The sequence below is a fragment of the Capra hircus genome, unplaced genomic scaffold (genome assembly GCF_001704415.2).
Source record: "Capra hircus breed San Clemente unplaced genomic scaffold, ASM170441v1, whole genome shotgun sequence".
In the NCBI taxonomy this organism is placed as follows: domain Eukaryota; kingdom Metazoa; phylum Chordata; class Mammalia; order Artiodactyla; family Bovidae; genus Capra; species Capra hircus.
In genome coordinates, this window is record NW_017213982.1 from 24 (window position 1) to 18,436 (window position 18,413).

Consider the following 18,413-nt stretch of genomic DNA (forward strand, 5'->3'; position numbering starts at 1 on the left):
TACTGTTTAAGAAAAAACCTTGAAACGTAATGTGGTTTGTATTAGGGTACTATTTGATTCTTTTTTTTTCCAGTAAATAAAACAGTCTTAACACTTGTCTGGTATTTTTTAAAATACACTGAGTAGTTGGACTTGCAGTGGTTTGTAGGGATGAGTCTGTTTTACCCTGATTTGGGTGTTTGTGTAGGTAAGGGATGCAGACTGAAAGGAAGAGATTCTGGCATATTGATCTGAAGCCTGTGGTAAAGCTGCTTCTCTGCCTCGCCCATCTTGTTTGTCGTGGTTGGTTTGTGCAGGGTCCTAGAGAAAACCATCTTCTCAGACGAGTAAAAGGCACGCGTCTTGTCTTGTGATTTGAAGGGTGGATTGGGGATGGGAGGGTTCATTTTGTACGAGGAGGTTATACTAGTGTAGTTATTCATAAATAGTCCAAAAGGAGCTTTGTAGAATATTTTTGAATCGTTGATAAGAAACAAATTGTTCAGTTTGGTTTCTGTGGCTTAAAGAAAACAGCAGATTGTAAGATTACAGAGTTAATTATGCACAGTAACGAGCACTGTGATACTCCGTGCTTTACTGATGCAATAAGGAGCACTCCAGCAGAACAAACATTGCAGAAAAGGTTATTTTTCCTTTGTATAAATTTTCATGTGGCTTAAAGAGAAGGAAACATATTTAGGTTTATAAAACCTTTAGTATTGAACACCCTTGAAATTTTTGTTATAGACTTAAGGATTGCAGCTCCATGGAGAATTTTTTTAAATACATGGAGAATTTTTACCTTTCATCTGGCAGTAGCTGCCATAAGAATGATGTCACCTTGTAGCTGATTGGCTGTTACAGCACCTAGGGCAGGGAAGAGAAAAAAAAAATGCCGCACAAACCTCAGTGGTGGTTCTGTGGTTGTTGCTGTCTATTTTTGATAGAATCTTTGATTAGTATCAAATCTATTGTATTTGGCCATGTGAACTATCCAGAGCATCCTAGGGTGAGGGAAATTAAGAGCTTTCAGAGGAATGAGGCGACTGATTTGCAAACGGATCTGTGATTGTAAGTTGCAGAATCTGGGTATAAGAAATAAGGCAGGGGGTGGCTGGAAGATGCACTATGGGAGGAGCTGGCAGAAAATGCTTGTATGAGTAGCAGAGAAATGAAAAATGCTTCTTACTACTCTTAGTGTTAATGTGTTTGGTTTTATGTTTTGACTTAATATATCTAGGTGAGAACTAAGATAATATTGTAAACTGATTTTAAATTACACTGGGTTATTTTATATAGTGTTAGTATATAAATGCTTATTCAAAGGAGCTTATTTTGTATTATCTATCTTAGAAAGTAATGACTTTATACATACCTTTTTTGATTTTTGAGTTTTATGGAAAATTGAGCAAAGCTTGGTTCTCTTAAAATACATTTTTCTAACACTTTGTGCAGATAAGAGCTTTGATGATGAAGAATCAGTGGATGGAAATAGGCCATCATCAGCTGCTTCGGCCTTCAAGGTTCCTGCACCTAAAACATCCGGAAATCCTGTCAACAGTGCAAGGAAGCCTGGTTCAGCAGGTGGCCCTAAGGTTGGAGGTAATGTAAATCCATTTCAAAATCTGATGTGCATGCCTCATGCCCTTGATATGGCCACACACACTTAGAACTTCAGAGGAATATGTTTATTCATGACTGCAGCAGGATTGCAGAGCTAGAGAATCTGTTGCAGCACTCAGAAGAATGTGCTGCCTTTTCCGAAAACATTTAAAATTTCGTATATTGATATTTCCTCTCAGAACATAAGTGAATTTGTGTTTTCTTGAGATTATTTATTTTTCAGATGCCATAAAAAGATATTTAAGGGCGTGTTAGGGGTTTGGGTCTTTCTGTTTTCAAGGAGAAAGTAGGTTTTTCAGAATTTGGGTATTTTCAGGTGCTTTAGTTGTTAAGGAAGTACTGATTCATATTATGTTCATATACATTCATCTAGGGCAGAAGTCTTAAATACTCTAACATTGGAGAAATGGTTAAAGATACTGGGTATTGAATAATTTGTCACAATAGGAAATGGGTGGTGGTCAAGTAAAATTACCTCAAAAATGTATTCTGGATTAATAATAAATAGGAAAAACCAGGTTTTAGGGCAATTATATAACACATAGTATATTCTTTGATCATATTAAACTTTTTAGCATATTGTTTATCTTTGAATTTTTTATGAGTATTATTTTCATCCACTAATTAGAAAGCTGTATTTTTAAGGTGCTAGTTTTGCCAAGTTTTTACAGTAAAATGAATTCTATAAGAAAAAAGATAAATATTTAATGCTAAAAAGACAGTAGTTTCTTTCTCTTTTTATTAATAAATTTATGTGTTATAATTTGAGAAAATAGATTTTTACTTGTTTTATGATAGCTAGTGGGAAAGTCATAGCCTTCAGGGTTTTTTTTTTTTTTTTTTTGTCTACAGTCCTTTTATTAAAAATAAAAAGGAAAGAAAAATAAACTGTATTTTGACCAGGTTCTATAAGTTGTGTTTTCTTGATCTTTCTATACAACCAAATGTTATTTTTTACATCATAGGATATTCTAAACATAGTAAAACTATTATAAATATTCATCTTTAAATGTCTTCAGTACTAGCAAGAAAGATGGTATGGTATGGTATATACATGTATATTTGCATGCATATAAATAATTTCTCGATATTTTGAGTAATTTATACTTTAGTATTTTAATCATTTTCTTTTTGTTTTGCAATTTTAAGAGTATATTCTCATTCTGTAGTCATTGTAGCCTATCACATGATGTCTAGTATGGATTCTTATCTCTGGTATAAAGTTAATGACATTCTGTGGTGGCTTACTTTTGTAACAAATGGCTACCTTTGCTAATTACAAGAGGAATATGTTTTCTTTATTTGACTTATAAGTTTCTAATCTGTGATATTATGATAATTATTTTATGAAATTGCCTTGACTTAAAATGGATTAATATTTAAAATGCTTTGTGAAAATATTTAACATTTTTGTGACTCTGAGCCAGTGGTTTATAATTAGCTGTGATTTTCATGTTTTCTTTTCTTTGATGAAAGTTGAGATTGTAGTTTACCTACTAAAAGTCACTTAATTCTGATGTTAATCAACTTGATAAAATCAGATTTTTTAAAGAAGCAGAGACTTTCTTAATACCATATTCCCTTCTCTGATTTGTAATCCTACCGATAGAAGAGTGTAGGTAGCTTTCAGCATTGTCATCATTAATCACTCATGCAGAGGATGCTGTCTATTTTGGTGGCAGCCCTTTGGTAAAAACAAGGGATACACCTTCGTTTTTTCTTCATTCCTCTCCTCATTGTTTTGGCGATAGCATATTCATTCTGCAGTTTTTTGTTTGTGTGTTTCTTTTGTTTGCCGTAGCTCATTTAGGTTCACTGCCCATTTTTCTGTCTAAGAAAAAACTCTTAGCCAGAAGATACTGATATTGCTTCAGAAATTAATGCTATTCTTGGCTGTCAGTCCTTTGAAAATACAGCTTTCAACTTTTTTGTTCTTGGCTGAGGCTTACTGATTTTTAAATCAGTCACAGATAGTTTTCTTAGAGTTGTAGAATCTTTGAGTTAGAAGGGGCATTGGGAGTCATATACTTAAATTTACTATTTAGGTATAGCAGTCCCTTTCAGAGTATTCCTGATACGTGGTTGATTATTCAGCATCTAATTAAGTATATATTCATGGATTAAATTTGGAACAAAAACCATCTGCAGTACCACTACACAAGACATAATCAACTGTACTTTGTCCCAGTTATTTTTTATAGTTACTTTTCCAATCATTTTTACACGTACAGATATTTTCTTAGGAGGGCAGGATTGGCATCCTTCATTATATAGTTTTGTATATGTTTTTCTTTATATTAATAGTTAACCCTGACCATTTTCTCATTGTCTTAAATTACTAATTTAAACCTATTCATGGCTAAATAATACCTAGGCTTGCTTTCGTGTTTTCTGCTGTCGTATGCCATCAGTCTCTCGTGCATATATTCCAACACATCTCCTGCCATTTCTTGGAATGAATTTTTAAACTACTGAATCAAAAGGTACATTGATTGCTTGTGCTCTTTCAGTTTGGCATAGTATCCTTCACCAAAAGTTATAAGCCATTTCAAATCTGGGTAATTTAGTTCTTATATTGCTTAAAAATCTGCTCCTTGTAACTTAGGCAGAGAAGGTGGATTATTTGTTAACATACTTTCAGATACTTGAGGGTTGTCCTGCCTCTATTATAACTATTGCGTTTTCTAGACTGTACATTTTATTTCTCCTAACTTTATATGGAATAATGGTGGGTCAGTCCAAGCGTTTTGTTTGCTACTCCGTGGTATGTAATAAATAGGCATGATTAGTTCCTGATTGAAAGGGTACAGTAGGTAGAGGTATGTAATAGTGGTAAAAGCCAATCACAGTTCACTGTGTTTAACAAATTTCTTTTCAGGTAAGATTTCCAAAATAAAAATAAAGTGAGCGTCTTTTTAGAACCCTGATTGAATCTACTTTGAAGTTTTGGAGTTTAATTGACTTCTCCCAGAGATATAAGTCGAGATTAAAGAGGTGTATGCTATTTTTAGCAAAATATCCTATCCAGTTAATTAAAGTCAGTAAGACCTGTGTTTACTCTTTAGTGTTAGTTTTGTTTTGTTTCTTTGGCTCAACGTGCCAACCTGTTCTCATACTGGGTGGCTTCTAAAACCAAGGAGAATTTTGTTTTAAAGATTATGGGTTGTTCCATATCGATATACCATTGCTATGAAAATCCATAGTATGTGTCTGTCAAAAGTGTCTTTATGCTTTGCAAATTAGAATAAAGATAAATTGAATTCCCTTAAATAGTCCATTTTCTGAATAACATTTGTGATTTCATAGTAGGAATTTAGATAAACACATTTTCCCTTCTTTTGGCTTAATGGCTTCAATACAATTGGTGAAGATACTTGATTATTTCAGATATTTACATTTCTATAGTATTTTAGTCAATAACTTTTTTTTTCCAAAAATACTAGGGTCTGTTTTTATGTATGTTTTCATTTAAACCTTGAATTTAATAAAACTCAAGTTTTATTAAAACTAATTTAGGTACTTTATTAACTCAGTTTTACTAATAAGCAAACTATAGTTTGGAGAATTTAAGCAACTTGAACTGGTTATGCTTTTAATAAGTGGGTGAAGCACAAAAAGCATTTTGTTGTATTGCCACCAGTACTAAACTCGATAAACTTTAGATCCTAAAGTTCTGAGGTTAAAATCTGTAGGAAGCATCACTATTTTCAACATCCACAAATCAGTCTTTTTAAGCCTCAACTAGTGTGATTCCCAACAAAGTAGAATATTTGGAAATAAGCCAACTAGTAATTTTTTATTATAAATGGAAATGCTTTTTTTTAGTGTTTTCCTCTTTACAATTGCCTTTTTAAAGCTTATCTTCTGAGTTATTATGTCCCTGTTCCTGTACCAATTATTTTGGCTGCTATTCTTTTTTAAAAATGAAAATTGAGTTAGATGATGATATAATTGCTCTTACTTATAATTCTGACCAGATTTTGAGGTTAGTGATTTGTCACCTGTCTTACTTGTCTTACCTGTTTTATTATTTATGTCCAAATATCTATTTTCCACAGATTATGCTGATCATTCCCATTTATTCCTGTCATGCAGACAGCAAAGTTGTTTTCCCTTTTAACAAAATCAAGGTTATGAAAATTGGTATATAATTAATAAAACAAATCTCATAGAATTTGTTTAATGTTGAAGTCTGAATTTTTAATTTGTAAACCTTAGTTTCTTGTCTTTGAAATTATATAAAACCAAGTAACTTTTCTGTTTGTGTATTTTGTTTTGTTGCTTTATTCCTCTTTTAATCCCCCTAATGACTGGGAATGGTACTACCGAGAAGATTTTAGCCCTGAAGTTATCTCAAAAAATGATACAGCCCCAGTTCAGATGAACAGACTCAGAAAATAAATGATACATCCAAGACCAGTTAGTTATTAGCAGAGACGAGACAAGAGCCCAGTGTTTGGCCCACTGTCAAGGGCTTTTTGGATCATCTCTGGGTCATCTCCTCCCTCATAATACATGAGATACATATTTCTTATTTTTATCCTATGGAGCAAAACACTGTTAAATTTGGAATTTAGGGATTGGTTCTGTCTTAAATGACTGTGAATCCCCTCTCATTTATTCATAAGAAGCCCTGGTGCTATCTCTCTTAACTTTGGTTTTAAGATAAATATGAATCGAATAATTAACTGATAAGTAGTTAAATATAAATCAGTAAGCTGCCTAATTGTCTGGTATGTCTAAAAATATATGTGTTTTGCTACAGTTATTTTCTTTTACCTCCAGTTTCGTTTTACCTATTGTGCAAAAGTTGAAAAAATTCTCATTGTACAAAGTTTATTTTATGAAGCATTCAGAATGTGTAAGAGAAGGGAGGAAGCAGTATAAACAACCAGACTATTTTGATTGAAATTAGTAGGCATATTGAAAACCCACTCTCTTCACAGACAAGTTATTGTTCTTGTCTGCATCTTTGTATAGAGCCTGCTATGTATAGGGCTTCACATTAGCCACTGAGCAGACCGTCAGAGTGCTCAAGGAAAAAGAGTGGAAAAGCAGTGACTGTGTCTGTCCATGCTCATTATCCCACCAACTAGTGCTAGTGCTTGCTAGTGTTCTGGCCTTCCCATGCTTCGTTTGCCTATACTTTTTGACTTGAGATTTAAGTGTTAGGAAACTAGAGTGTCATTTAGGCAGGCAAATGGACTTCAGAGTTTGTCTCAGAAAAGAGTGAAATATCATTAACATAGGTCACACATGGGAGGGACTTTTTCCATTAGATAGACTTGTTATACTTGGTCCATATAAAGTAGAAGTTTTTAATATTGATAGCTTATAATTCCAAGCTTATATTTATCACATTATATTATTGAATTGATAAACATTATTTCTATGATGACCATGTTGTACGTTTAATTTTTTAATTAAAATTTTAAATTTCTTTTTTTAGAATTAATTTTTATTGGAGTATGGTTGCTTCACAATGGTGTATTGATTTCTACTCACAGCACAGTGACGCAGCCATATGGATATGTGTATCTCCTCTTTTTTGGGTTTTCTTCCCCTTTAGGTCACCACAGAATATTGAGTAAATTTCCCTGTGCTCTACAGTAGGTTCTTAGTAGTTATCTATTTTGTACACAGACATTTTTCCTTTTTAGAATCAGTTTTTGTGTTTCTTGGTAATGCAATGCATAGTTTGATTTTTTTTTTTTTTTTTAATGTAAAAGGCATGTTGTTACTGCTTAGTTGCCAAGTCATGGCCGACTCTTTGCCACCCCATGGAAGGTAGCCTGCCAGGCTTCTCTGTCCATGGAGTTTCCCAGGCAAGAGTACTGGAGTGGGTTGCATTTCCTTCTCTAGGGGATCTTCCCAACCCAGGGATTGAACCTGCATCTCCTGCATTAAAGGCAGATTCTTTATTGCTGAGCCATCTGGGATGCCCATGAAAGATATACTGACTGTTAACAAGTCTAACATTAGAGAAATGTTTAGGAAAAAAAAGTTCTTAATATCTTGTCTCTCTAATCTCTTTGCCCTAAGTAGCCAGTATTATCTATGATATTCCTTCCATATCTTATTCCATGTTTATTTGTGTAGGTATTCAGATTAGATTTTATTTTTGCTCACATTAAGCGTGCTGGTAAACACTTTGCAGCTTGCTTCCCCACCCCCCACAAAACACATTTTTGTTTCTGTAACATCGAGAATGAGAGCTGTCACGTTTTTTAATAACGTAGAGTTTCCCACACTATTGATGGACCATGACTCAATAAACCATTCCAGTGTCAGCGTCATTCAGGGTGTCACAGCTTGATGCGACTACTAAGAATGCAGGTCTCCGTGTACTTGTATATTTGGACCTTCTGGTGCTTCTAACCTGTAGAATTGTTCTGTTTGTTGTTGTTTAGTGGCTAAGTCATGTCCAACCCTTTTGCGACCCCGTGGACTGTAGCCTGCCAGTCTCTTCTGAGAGAATACTCTAGGTTGCCATTTCCTTCTCTAGAAGGAAATCTGTAGAATAGACGCCTTTAAATGAGGCTGCTTGTTTTTCATTTTAATAAAGACATTATTTTACCTTCTCCAGCACTGAATAGAACAGCTTCATTAATTGTCATTTTGGTGAATGACATTTGGTGAATGTCACTGGGTACCGCTTTCTTTTAATGTGCATCCACCTGCCCAGCCAGGCAGCAATGAGAAAATGTTTACTGAAAGCTTTTTCAACGTGCTGCTACTTTTTTAATCTCTAGGAAATATCAGGGAACGGAACCAAGACCTGTCCTCCTAGAGTTTATATTCCAGTTAAATTTGGAATATTTGAATTTATTAATGGGAATTAGCATATTCTCTTATGTGAGTTATAATTTATTATTTTCTCATTTTTAAAAATTGGACTGTTTTATCTTCTCAACAATTTGTTACAATTTTTTAAAATATTAGGCCTTTTATGCTCTTATTATAAGTCACAAGTGTTTCCTCAGTCTCTCTTTTCTCTGTGGCACTTTTATATCGAAATTTTAAAATTTTGTTTTGTTAGGTAAAATATCTGTCCTTTTTTTTACTTCCAAATTTCCTCTCTTGTATAAGGACTATTCTGACCCAAAAGTTTATACAAATAGTCTAATTTATTCTAAAACATAAAATTATTTTACATTTAGTTTGTCCCATATATCTTACGAAATTCTTATGTATAAGGTGACAGTATATTCATTTAAATGTTTTCCTCAAGCATGGACAAGTTATTGTCTTTGCAATTAGGCGAAACGTTCTTTACTCCATTGACTTGAAATAACTACTAACTGTGTGGATTTTGATTCCTGTAGTTTCTTCCCTTTTTCCCTGATGGTAATCCATACTTACTGTAGCTTTTTAGTGAGCTAGAATTTATGTAATTTTTATTATGAAAAATTTTTAGCATATAGCAAAGTTCAGTTCAGTTAGTTCAGTCGCTCAGTCGTGTCCGACTCTTTGTGACCCCATGAATCGCAGCACGCCAGGCCTCCCTGTCCATCACCAACCCCAGGAGTTCACTCAGACTCACGTCCATCGAGTCGGTGAAGCCATCTAGCCATCTCATCCTCTGTCGTCCCCTTCTCCTCCTGCCCCCAATCCCTCCCAGCATCAGAGTCTTTTCCAGTGAGTCAACTCTTTGCATGAGGTGGCCAAAGTACTGGAGTTTCAGCTTTAGCATCATTCCTTCCAAAGAACACCCAGGGCTGATCTCCTTCAGAATGGACTGGTTGGAACTCCTTGCAGTCCGAGGGACTCTCAAGAGTCTTCTCCAACACCACAGTTCAAAAGCATCAATTGGCATACAGCAAATAATCATCACCCAGATCTAACAACTAGCATTTTGCCATATTTGTTTTAATCATCTCCATATAGATATATTCTCATGCATACTTTTTTCAAAACTTAACAGTTGGAAAGTAAATTGTCGACATTACAACATTACAGCCATAAGTATTTTAATACGAAACTTCTAATTCTTAAAAATGTCTTCATTATAACCATAATATTATTATCATATGCCAAAATATTTCATAGTATTATGTATAAAACAATTCCTTTACCAATTTTTATACCACAACATTGACTTTTTTAAAAAAGAGTCTAAGCTGGTTGTCTTTTAAGATTTTCCCATATTGTGGATTTGTCTGATTTCTTTGTGGTGACATTTAACTTGTTCCTTTAAGCCCTTTTATTTTCTGTAAATTTATTCTTTTAAATTATACACCTCCTTTTAAGCACTTCCATTCTATACTCAAATTTCCTCAAATATCCTAAGAATATTTTCAAATAACAAGTGATTCTCTGGGGCCTGAAAGAAAAATAGACTGTTTCTTAGTTCAGGAATGCCCTCTTCTGTTGATATAGTGAAATGCAACTTCTTTTCTAATTAATACAAGGGGGTTTTCTATTATACTTCTGATTCTATGACACTATTATACCATCTTGTTTCAGGAGAACCCTTAGCTTCTCTTCCTTTATCCACCAGGCTTTGAAGGGATACCTCCCTCATCTAGGTGCTGCTTATCCCTGGTTCTACAAGGAACCATACTTGATACCTGCATGCTCCCCTGCCAGGATCCTCCTCTTCCATACAAATTCTTCAGAATTTTCTCTCCAGCAAGGGCTCTGTAGTTGACATTGCTGGTTTTAGGATGTCTATATTCCCCATTTATCTATAATGGGACAATTGAAGTTTGAAGTGAGAACATGTATAACAAGTTATGTGCTCTGGGCAGTTTTATTTGTTTTCCTTTTTGGTCTCTGCGTTTTGGAGTATTTCGTAGAACATTTGATTTGAAATTGGATGACTACCATTTTACCTGTGAATCAGAATGTCTACTGTTAAGTTTTAAGATTGCTTTTTAAAAGTTTTAAAATTTCCCTTCAAAAGGAAATAACTTTTTTAAAATAGATAATCCTTTATTTCAGTCTTTTGTTGAATTTTAGGGCGTTATTATTGAATTACTTTCCCTGTTAGTCATTTCTTTGTCATTTTTCAATTTTTTTTTATACATTTGTGAATCTGTTTTTGAGGTTTGTATTTTGTTCGTTTGATGAGTTGGTCTATCCCTGCAGTAAAACCTAATTGTCATCTTCATCTTAGTTTTGTTAAGTCTTGATTTCTGGTTGGGCAAGTACTTCTACCTTTTACTTACAAGGGTTATTTCAACAGTTCTTGGCCCGTTGGTCTTCCAAATAGATTTTAGAATCATCTTGACAATTTCCACAAAAAATCCTGTTTGAGGCTTGATCATGGCAGTGGTTTGGGAGTACTGGACATCTTTATGATACTGAGATTTCCTGTCCATGAACATAGAGTATCTATCCACGAATTTTGGTGTTCTTTAATGTCTCATTAAAATTTAATCTTTCTTCCCCTCAAAGTTTTTCTATTTTTTGTTTGTTTGGTTTGGATTATTTCTAGATACCTGAAAATGTTTTTCTTTTATGGTAAAAGCATAGTATTTTGTTAAATTATAAAACTTTATTGAAAGAAATTTTAAAAGGTATGAATAAATGGACATGCTACATTCCTGGATAGGAAAACAGTGTTATAAAGATGTTAAGTTCTCCCCAGATTCATCTACAGAGTCAGTGAATTTTCTTTTTTTTTAAATAGAGGTGTAATTGACATATAAGATTAGTTTTAGTTGTACCACATAATGATTCATAATTTGTATATAGTGCAAAATGATCACCATAGTAAGTCGAGTTAACATCCTTTACCATACGTAATTGCAGAACGTTTTTTTCTTGTGATAAGAACTTTTGATATTTACTCTCTCAGCAACTTTTTTTTTTAACTTAGTTTTATTTATTTATTCTGCTGCACTTACTTGCAGCATGTGGGGTCTAATTCCCTGACCAGGGATTGAACCTGGGCCCCCTGCATTGGGAGCTCAGAGTCTTAGCCACTAGACTACCAGGGAAGTCCCACAACTTTCAAATATGCAATATAATATTAACTGTAGTCAGCATACTGTACTTTACATACCATGACTTAATTTATTTTATAATTGGAAGTTTGTATCTTTTTACTCTCTTCGCCTATTTCATCTAGCCCTTGCCTCTAGCAACCACCAATCTGGTCTCTGTATCTGTGCCTTTTTTTTTTTTTTTAATTCACAAGTAGTGAGATCATACTGTATTTGTCACTCAGTGTAATTGCTCTCAAGGTTCCTCAGCATAGTATTTTTTAATTTAAAATTTCTGATTTTTTTGCTTGAAGCATGGAAATTAATTATATTTTGATTTTACAACTAATCACCTAGATACAGTTTAATTTTAAAATGATTTTACTATATATTGTTTTGAGCTTTTTATCTACCCCAGAGTTTGGCAAATTATAGCCAACAGCCAAATTATAGCGAACGTCCTTGCTATCTGATTTAAGAAATAAAGGTTTATTAAAATGTAGCCACACTCATTCATTTGTGAAGAGTTGAGTAATTTCACCACACACCGTGAGGCCTAAAATATTTTTTATCTGGCCCTTTTCAGAAAATGTTTGCCAACCTCTGCCAACCTCTAATCACACCATCCTTCAGTTCAGTTCAGTTCATTTCAGTTGCTCAGTCGTGTCCAACTCTTTGCGACCCCCGTGAATCACAGCACGCCAGGCCTCCCTGTCCATCACCAACTCCCAGGGTTCACTCAGACTCACGTCCGTCAAGTCAGTGATGCCATCCAGCCATCTCATCCTCGGTCGTCCCCTTCTCCTCCCGCCCCCAATCCCTCCCAGCATCAAAGTCTTTTCCAATGAGTCAACTCTTCGCATGAGGTGGGCTCAAGTTTTCTTCATTTTCAGTGCATTGACTTTTTCCACTTGTGTTCTTATTTAAAGATTAATTTTCTTAAGTATACAATTAGATTTACAGTTCTTTCTTGTAAAACTCTGAGGATATTAATATATTCTCTGGCTCCCACTGTTGCTTTGGAGAAGTCTGTTATTCCGTTCTAGGTGATCTCTTCTTTCTCTGGTGACTGACTCTTTGGTGTTATGCAGTTACACCACAGAGTTCTAGGTGTGGGTTTCTTTTTAATTATCTTGCTTGGGTTATGTTGTGCATCCTGACTCTATAGATTCCTGGTTTCCATGAATCTTGAAAGTTCACAGCCATCATCTTTTTGTGAACATTTCCATTCTCTCTCTCTCTCTGAGGCACTCCGATTAGGTAGAGATTAGAACTTCTCATGCTGACCTCCATGTCTTTTCATGTACTTCCGTTTCCCTGTTTCTCTCTGCCACATTCTGAGTAGTTTATTCAGGTATATCTTCTAGTTCTCTAAATATTTCTTTTGTTTAATCTTTCAGTCAAAGTTGGTTTTGTTTTGTTTTAATTTAAATAGTTGTACTACTGCATTTTCCTCCCCCCCAAATTATCTGTTTATTCCTGCTATCTTTTACTGATTGACATCTTTGTGATTCTAGCCATATTATTTCTTTAAGCATTATACCCTCATCTATTAATATTCTGTAGTCTGTACCTAGACAGTTCTCATATCTACACTTCTAAAATTCTGTTCTTTGTTCCCTGTGACTTAATTCATAATGGTTTGCCCTCTTGTGTACAGTCATCCCCCAGTACCTGTGAGCATCGGTTCCAGGACCCACCACGAATACCCAAGTCATCGGATACTCAGGTCCCCTAGTCAGTCCTCCCTGTTTGCAATTCTATACCCATGGATTCAGCAAACCATACATCATGTAGTACTGTGTTATTTATCTTAAAAATCCTGGGGTAATTCCTTTCTGGTTCAGTGGTTAGGACTTTATGCTTTCACTGCCAGGGGTCCGAGTTCAATCCCTGGTTGAGAAACTAAGATCCTGCATGCCGTGCAGCCAAAAAAATAAGTAAATAAAACAAAGTGTAGACCTCAGTATTTTTAAAAAACTAAATAAATTCTAAAAAACTATATGTAAGTGGACCCGTGCAGTTTAATTCTGTTTTGTTCAAGGATTCAACATATTTGAACTTTGATTGTCAGTTCATTGCTTGAACTTGGTCCTTCAATTGAATTGGTCCTTCAGGTCCAAATTGGAGGTTCCAGAAGCTTTCCTCAGAGGAAGTTTATTTATGCTACACACTAGAGAATCACCAGATAGGGACCCCTTCAGCCTGTCCTAGGTCTTGTCTCAACTAGAATTCTCAGTTATTCCTCTCCACCTCTTTTCCTGGGAAGTTCACTTTTCAATAGGGAAAGCTACAAAATTGTATTATAAAATGAGAAGTTGTCAGCAGTGAAAGCAGCTTTTATAGCTCTCTGTGCAGTCTGCTGCAGCTTGCCCTCTGACCACAGTAATTCACATGTCTCCCACATACAAAACGGTACTCATGGACATTTCCCAAAAGTCTCATCCTAATTATACCATCAGGCTTACAGTCCATCATCTTGTGATCTGCACCAGGTCCAGATGCGTGTGAGCCTCTGGGTGGCTCCTCTCCATCCTAGGGCCTCTGAGCTAAAAAGACATCTACTTACACCCCACACAGTCAACATATAAGGGTGGTACCAACATGGAAAAACCATAGTCGACACTCTTATTTAAAAAGGGGAGGAACAGGAACGTCCTAATAGTCACTGATTTGTGGCATTTTGAAATCCTACAGGAGTCTGCTGTCAGTTTCCCTTACTTCAGGCGTCATGAATGTTCCATCAGGAAGGTTTCATTCTCTCTTTGGGTATGCTTCTCTAAACCATTGTTTTCCTCTGTTGTTGGTTGCACCCTGGACCCTCGGCTCTGCCCCGCAAAGTCTTTTCTTCTTTTGCCTATAAGTGTCTTGTGTTTTCAGCTGAGTATCTTTTTCAGCCTACTTCCCTTAGAAAGTTGAGGATCCAGAAAGCTCTTCTGTCTTTTCATAGCACTCTTCAAAAGCATCATTGGTTGTTTCATTAGTGTAATTTTCTCTTGAAAAATTATGGATGTTCTATGAATTTTATCAAGGTTCATGCCATACTTCCTTCCATGTTGTTTTTCCTGCGTTTATCTTTGTCTTCAGTGCTAGTTGCTTCATTGTAGCGTGGGAGGAACCTGCCTCTTTGCACCTCTGAGACTTTGTTCTCCTTGCTCCGGTATCTAAAACATACTACTTTACCCTTGGCTTCATTCACCTTTGTATCCTTAGTAGTTAAGGACTGGCAAGAATGGAGTTTTCTCTTTATACTTGAACCTCTGGAAGTAGTATTTGAGGATTTCTGAGAGTGCCTGCTCTAGCCAGTCTGGCACACGAGAAGCCGTGCTATCTCCTGAATGACAATAGCCCCTAACCGGCCTTCCCCTCCCTGTGCCTCCCAGTGCAAGTGATTACCAGCTTAGAGGAGATTCTGGAGCAGGGATCAGCAAACTATAGTGCACAGGCCAAGTCCAGCCAACTGTCTGTCTTTATTTCACCCATGAGCTAAGAATGTTTTCTACATCTTTAAATGACTAGTAATATTCAGAAGAAGAAGAAGAATATTGTATGACATGTGAAAACTATATCAAATTCAAATTGCAGTAGTCCGCAAGTAGAGCTTTATTGGAATACAGCCTTGTTCACTATTTACATATTGTCTGTGGCTGCTTTTAGGCTATAATGGCAGAGTTGAGAAATTGCAACAGAAACCACATGGCCCCCAGAGTCTAAAATATTAACTCTCTAGTCCTTTACAGAAAAAAATTACTGACCTCTGTTTTAAAGTGGTTAGGCAACTGTGCGGGCTTCACACAGTTGGTAAAGAATCTACCTACAATGCAGGAGACCTGGGTTCAATTCCCAGGTCGAGAAGATCCCCTGGAGAAGGCAATGGCACCCTACTCCAGTATTCTTGCCTGGAGAATCCCATGGACAGAGGAGCCTGGCGGGCTACAGTCCATGGGGTCACAAGAGTCGGACACGACTGAGCGACTAAACCACCATCACCACCACCAGACAGCTGGGCAGAGCTCTTCTGTTCTGTTTCAGGTCATTAACATCCTCTGGTGTCATTATTAACCCAGTTACATTTGAAAGAGCTTCAGGCAGTTTGGAAGCCAGCTTCGCTTGTCCCTTCAGCCCAACCTTTACCTGTGCTCCTGCTTTCAAGCTTAATTTGTCTAAATACGTCTCCTTGGTGTGCATGCCCGTTCTCCTTTTCTTGCAGTGATATTTGACATGAAAGCCCGTTACTCTTTCTCACTGTCTTCTGTGTAGTTATTTCCTTGCTGGTGCTAAAGGGATTTTGTAGTATGTTTAGGTGAACTTTTTAAAGTTGTATCAGAAGATGGAATGTTGAATGTGAAATAAAACAATTGATTCAACAGTTTATTTCCTATGCAGAGATCCTTTTCCTATAACACTTTGTAGGCCAAACACTCAAATTGAAGGTGAGGAAAAACATTAGGCAAACTAGGTTTATAAAAAGGTGTCCTTATAAGACATGTGAGGTGTAAGAAGGGTTAGAATGCAGAGCTCAGCATGGCCTCTGTCTTCACACTGTGAGCAGCACTTCTGCTTAACCACAGCTATTCTCAGAAGTAAGTAAGGTACATTAGGGTCAAGTATTCAAACTATGTAAGTCCTTACCAAATTTGGTAATATTCGTGTCCAGGTTTAGAGGCCTGTCATATCTGAGATAGTCCTAAGGCTGATTGGTCTCTGTATCTCTGTAGGACTTCTTTTTAAAAATTTATGTATTTGGCTGCACCGGGTCTTAATTGCGGCTCATGGGATCTTCTGGCTGTAGCATGTGAACTCTTCCTTACAGCATGTGGGATCTAGTTCCCTGACCAGGGATCGAACCTGGGCTCCCTGCATTGGGAGCACAGAGACTTAGCTACTGGACCACCAGGGAATTCCCTCTTCTGTAGGACTTCTAAAAGCCATTTAATTTCTGCCTCCCCCCTCTATTCTCCACTAGCTTATTTGACCCTACTCTATATAAGACAGAATTTACTGCATAATCAAGACATTATGATTGGAATAAATTGTGACTTTCAAACTTAGACTTTCCTATGTATGTCTTTAGTCATTGCCACTGGCCTTATCGGGGTTTAGTCAGATTCTCTGCATTCTCTTGAGGCCTTTGGAGTTGTTGTGGCTGGCAGGCTGATGTGTGGGCATTAGCATTCTGTTGTACATAGGACACTTGAGTAAATTGCATATACAGTGTAATGACTCTTCATACTGAGCTCCCCCTTCACATCTCCTTTTGTCTGTAGAACTTTCTGCTTTCCATTCTTGAGCACACTGAGGATAACTGGCTCTGCTGTGTGTTTCTGTGCAGGTCTCCTGTACCAGTTGGGATATATACTTTCCAGGAGTCAGATATTGGTTCTCAGACTTCCCTACTAGTTGCTCAGTTGCTCTTAATATTGTAACAAAGTATTTTGCAAGAAATGGTATTAACATATAAAGGAACAAAATATATTAATAATTGTGGAAAGAAGTTGTTATGAAAACTGTGTTGAATATTTAGGAACTACTGGATAAGGTTGTTATTCAGTTGCTCAGTTGTGACTCTTTGCAATCCCAGGGCTGCAGCACAGCAGGCTTCTCTGTCCTTCACCATCTCCTGGAGTTTGCTGAAACTCACGTCCATTGAGTTGGTGATGCCATCAAACCATCTCGTCCTCTGTCGTCCTCTTCTCTTCCTGCCTTCAGTCTTTCCCAGCATCAGGGTCGTTTCTAATGAGTTGGCTGTTTGCATCAGGTGGCCAAAGTATCAGAGCTTTAGCTTCAGTGTCAGTCCTTCCAGTGAATATTCAGGGTTGATTTCCTTTAGGATTGACTGGTTTGATCTCCTTGCACTCCAGGTGATTCTCAAGAGTCTTCTCCAACACCACAGTTCAAAAGCATCAATTCTAGAGTGCTCAGCCTTCTTTATGGTCCAACTTTCACATCCGTACATGACTACTGGAAAAATGATAGCTTTGACTAGATGGACCTTTGCAAAACTAATGTCTGCTTTTTAATACACTGTCTAGGTTTGTCATAGCTTTCCTTCCAAGAAGCAAACATCTTTTAATTTCATGGCTGCAATCACTGTCTGCAGTGATTTTGGAGCCCAAGAAAATAAAGTCTGTAACTGTTTCCATTGTTTCCCCATCTATTTGCCATGAAGTGATGGGACTAGATGCCATAATCTTCATTTTTTGAATGTTGACTTTTAAGCCAGCTTTTTCACTCTCCTCTTTCACCTTCATCAAGAGGCTGTTTAGTTCCTCTTTACTTTCTGCCATTAAGGTGGTATCATCTGCATATCTGAGGTTATTGATATTTCTCCCAGCAATCTTGATTCCAGCTTGTGATTCATCCAGCCTGGCATTTTGCATGATGTACTCTGCATAGAAGTTAAATGAGCAGGGTTACAATATACAGCCTTGACATACTCCATTCCCAGTTTGGAACCAGTCTGTTTTTCCATGTCCAGTTCTAACTTTGCTTCTTGACCTGCATACAGATTTCTCAGAAGGCAGGTCAGGTGGTCTGGTATTCCCATCTCTTGAGTTTTTCACAGTTTGTTGTGATCCACACCATCTAGCATAGTCAAGGAAGCAGAAGTAGATGTTTTTCTGGCATTCTCTTGCTTTTTCTATGATCCAGTGGATGTTGGCAATTTGAACGCTGGTTCTTCTGCCTTTCCTGAATCCATTTTGGACATCTGGAAGTTCTCGGTTCACATGCTGTTGAAGCCTAGCTTGAAGGATTTTGAGCCTTACCTTGCTAGCATGTGAAATGAGTGCAGTTGAATGGTAGTTTCAACATTGTTTGGCCTTGCCCTTCTTTGGAATTGGCATGAAAACATCTTTTCCAGTCCTGTGGCCACTGCTGAGT

General features: G+C 36.6%; 1 non-coding gene across 1 annotated transcript; it reads right to left on the minus strand.

Annotated features, from left to right (window-relative positions):
* Positions 1-11,473: 11,473 nt before the first annotated feature.
* Positions 11,474-11,546, minus strand: TRNAG-CCC. The gene has a single exon. It is a non-coding gene; the product is annotated as a tRNA-Gly (tRNA).
* Between the last annotated feature and the right edge of the window lie 6,867 nt (positions 11,547-18,413).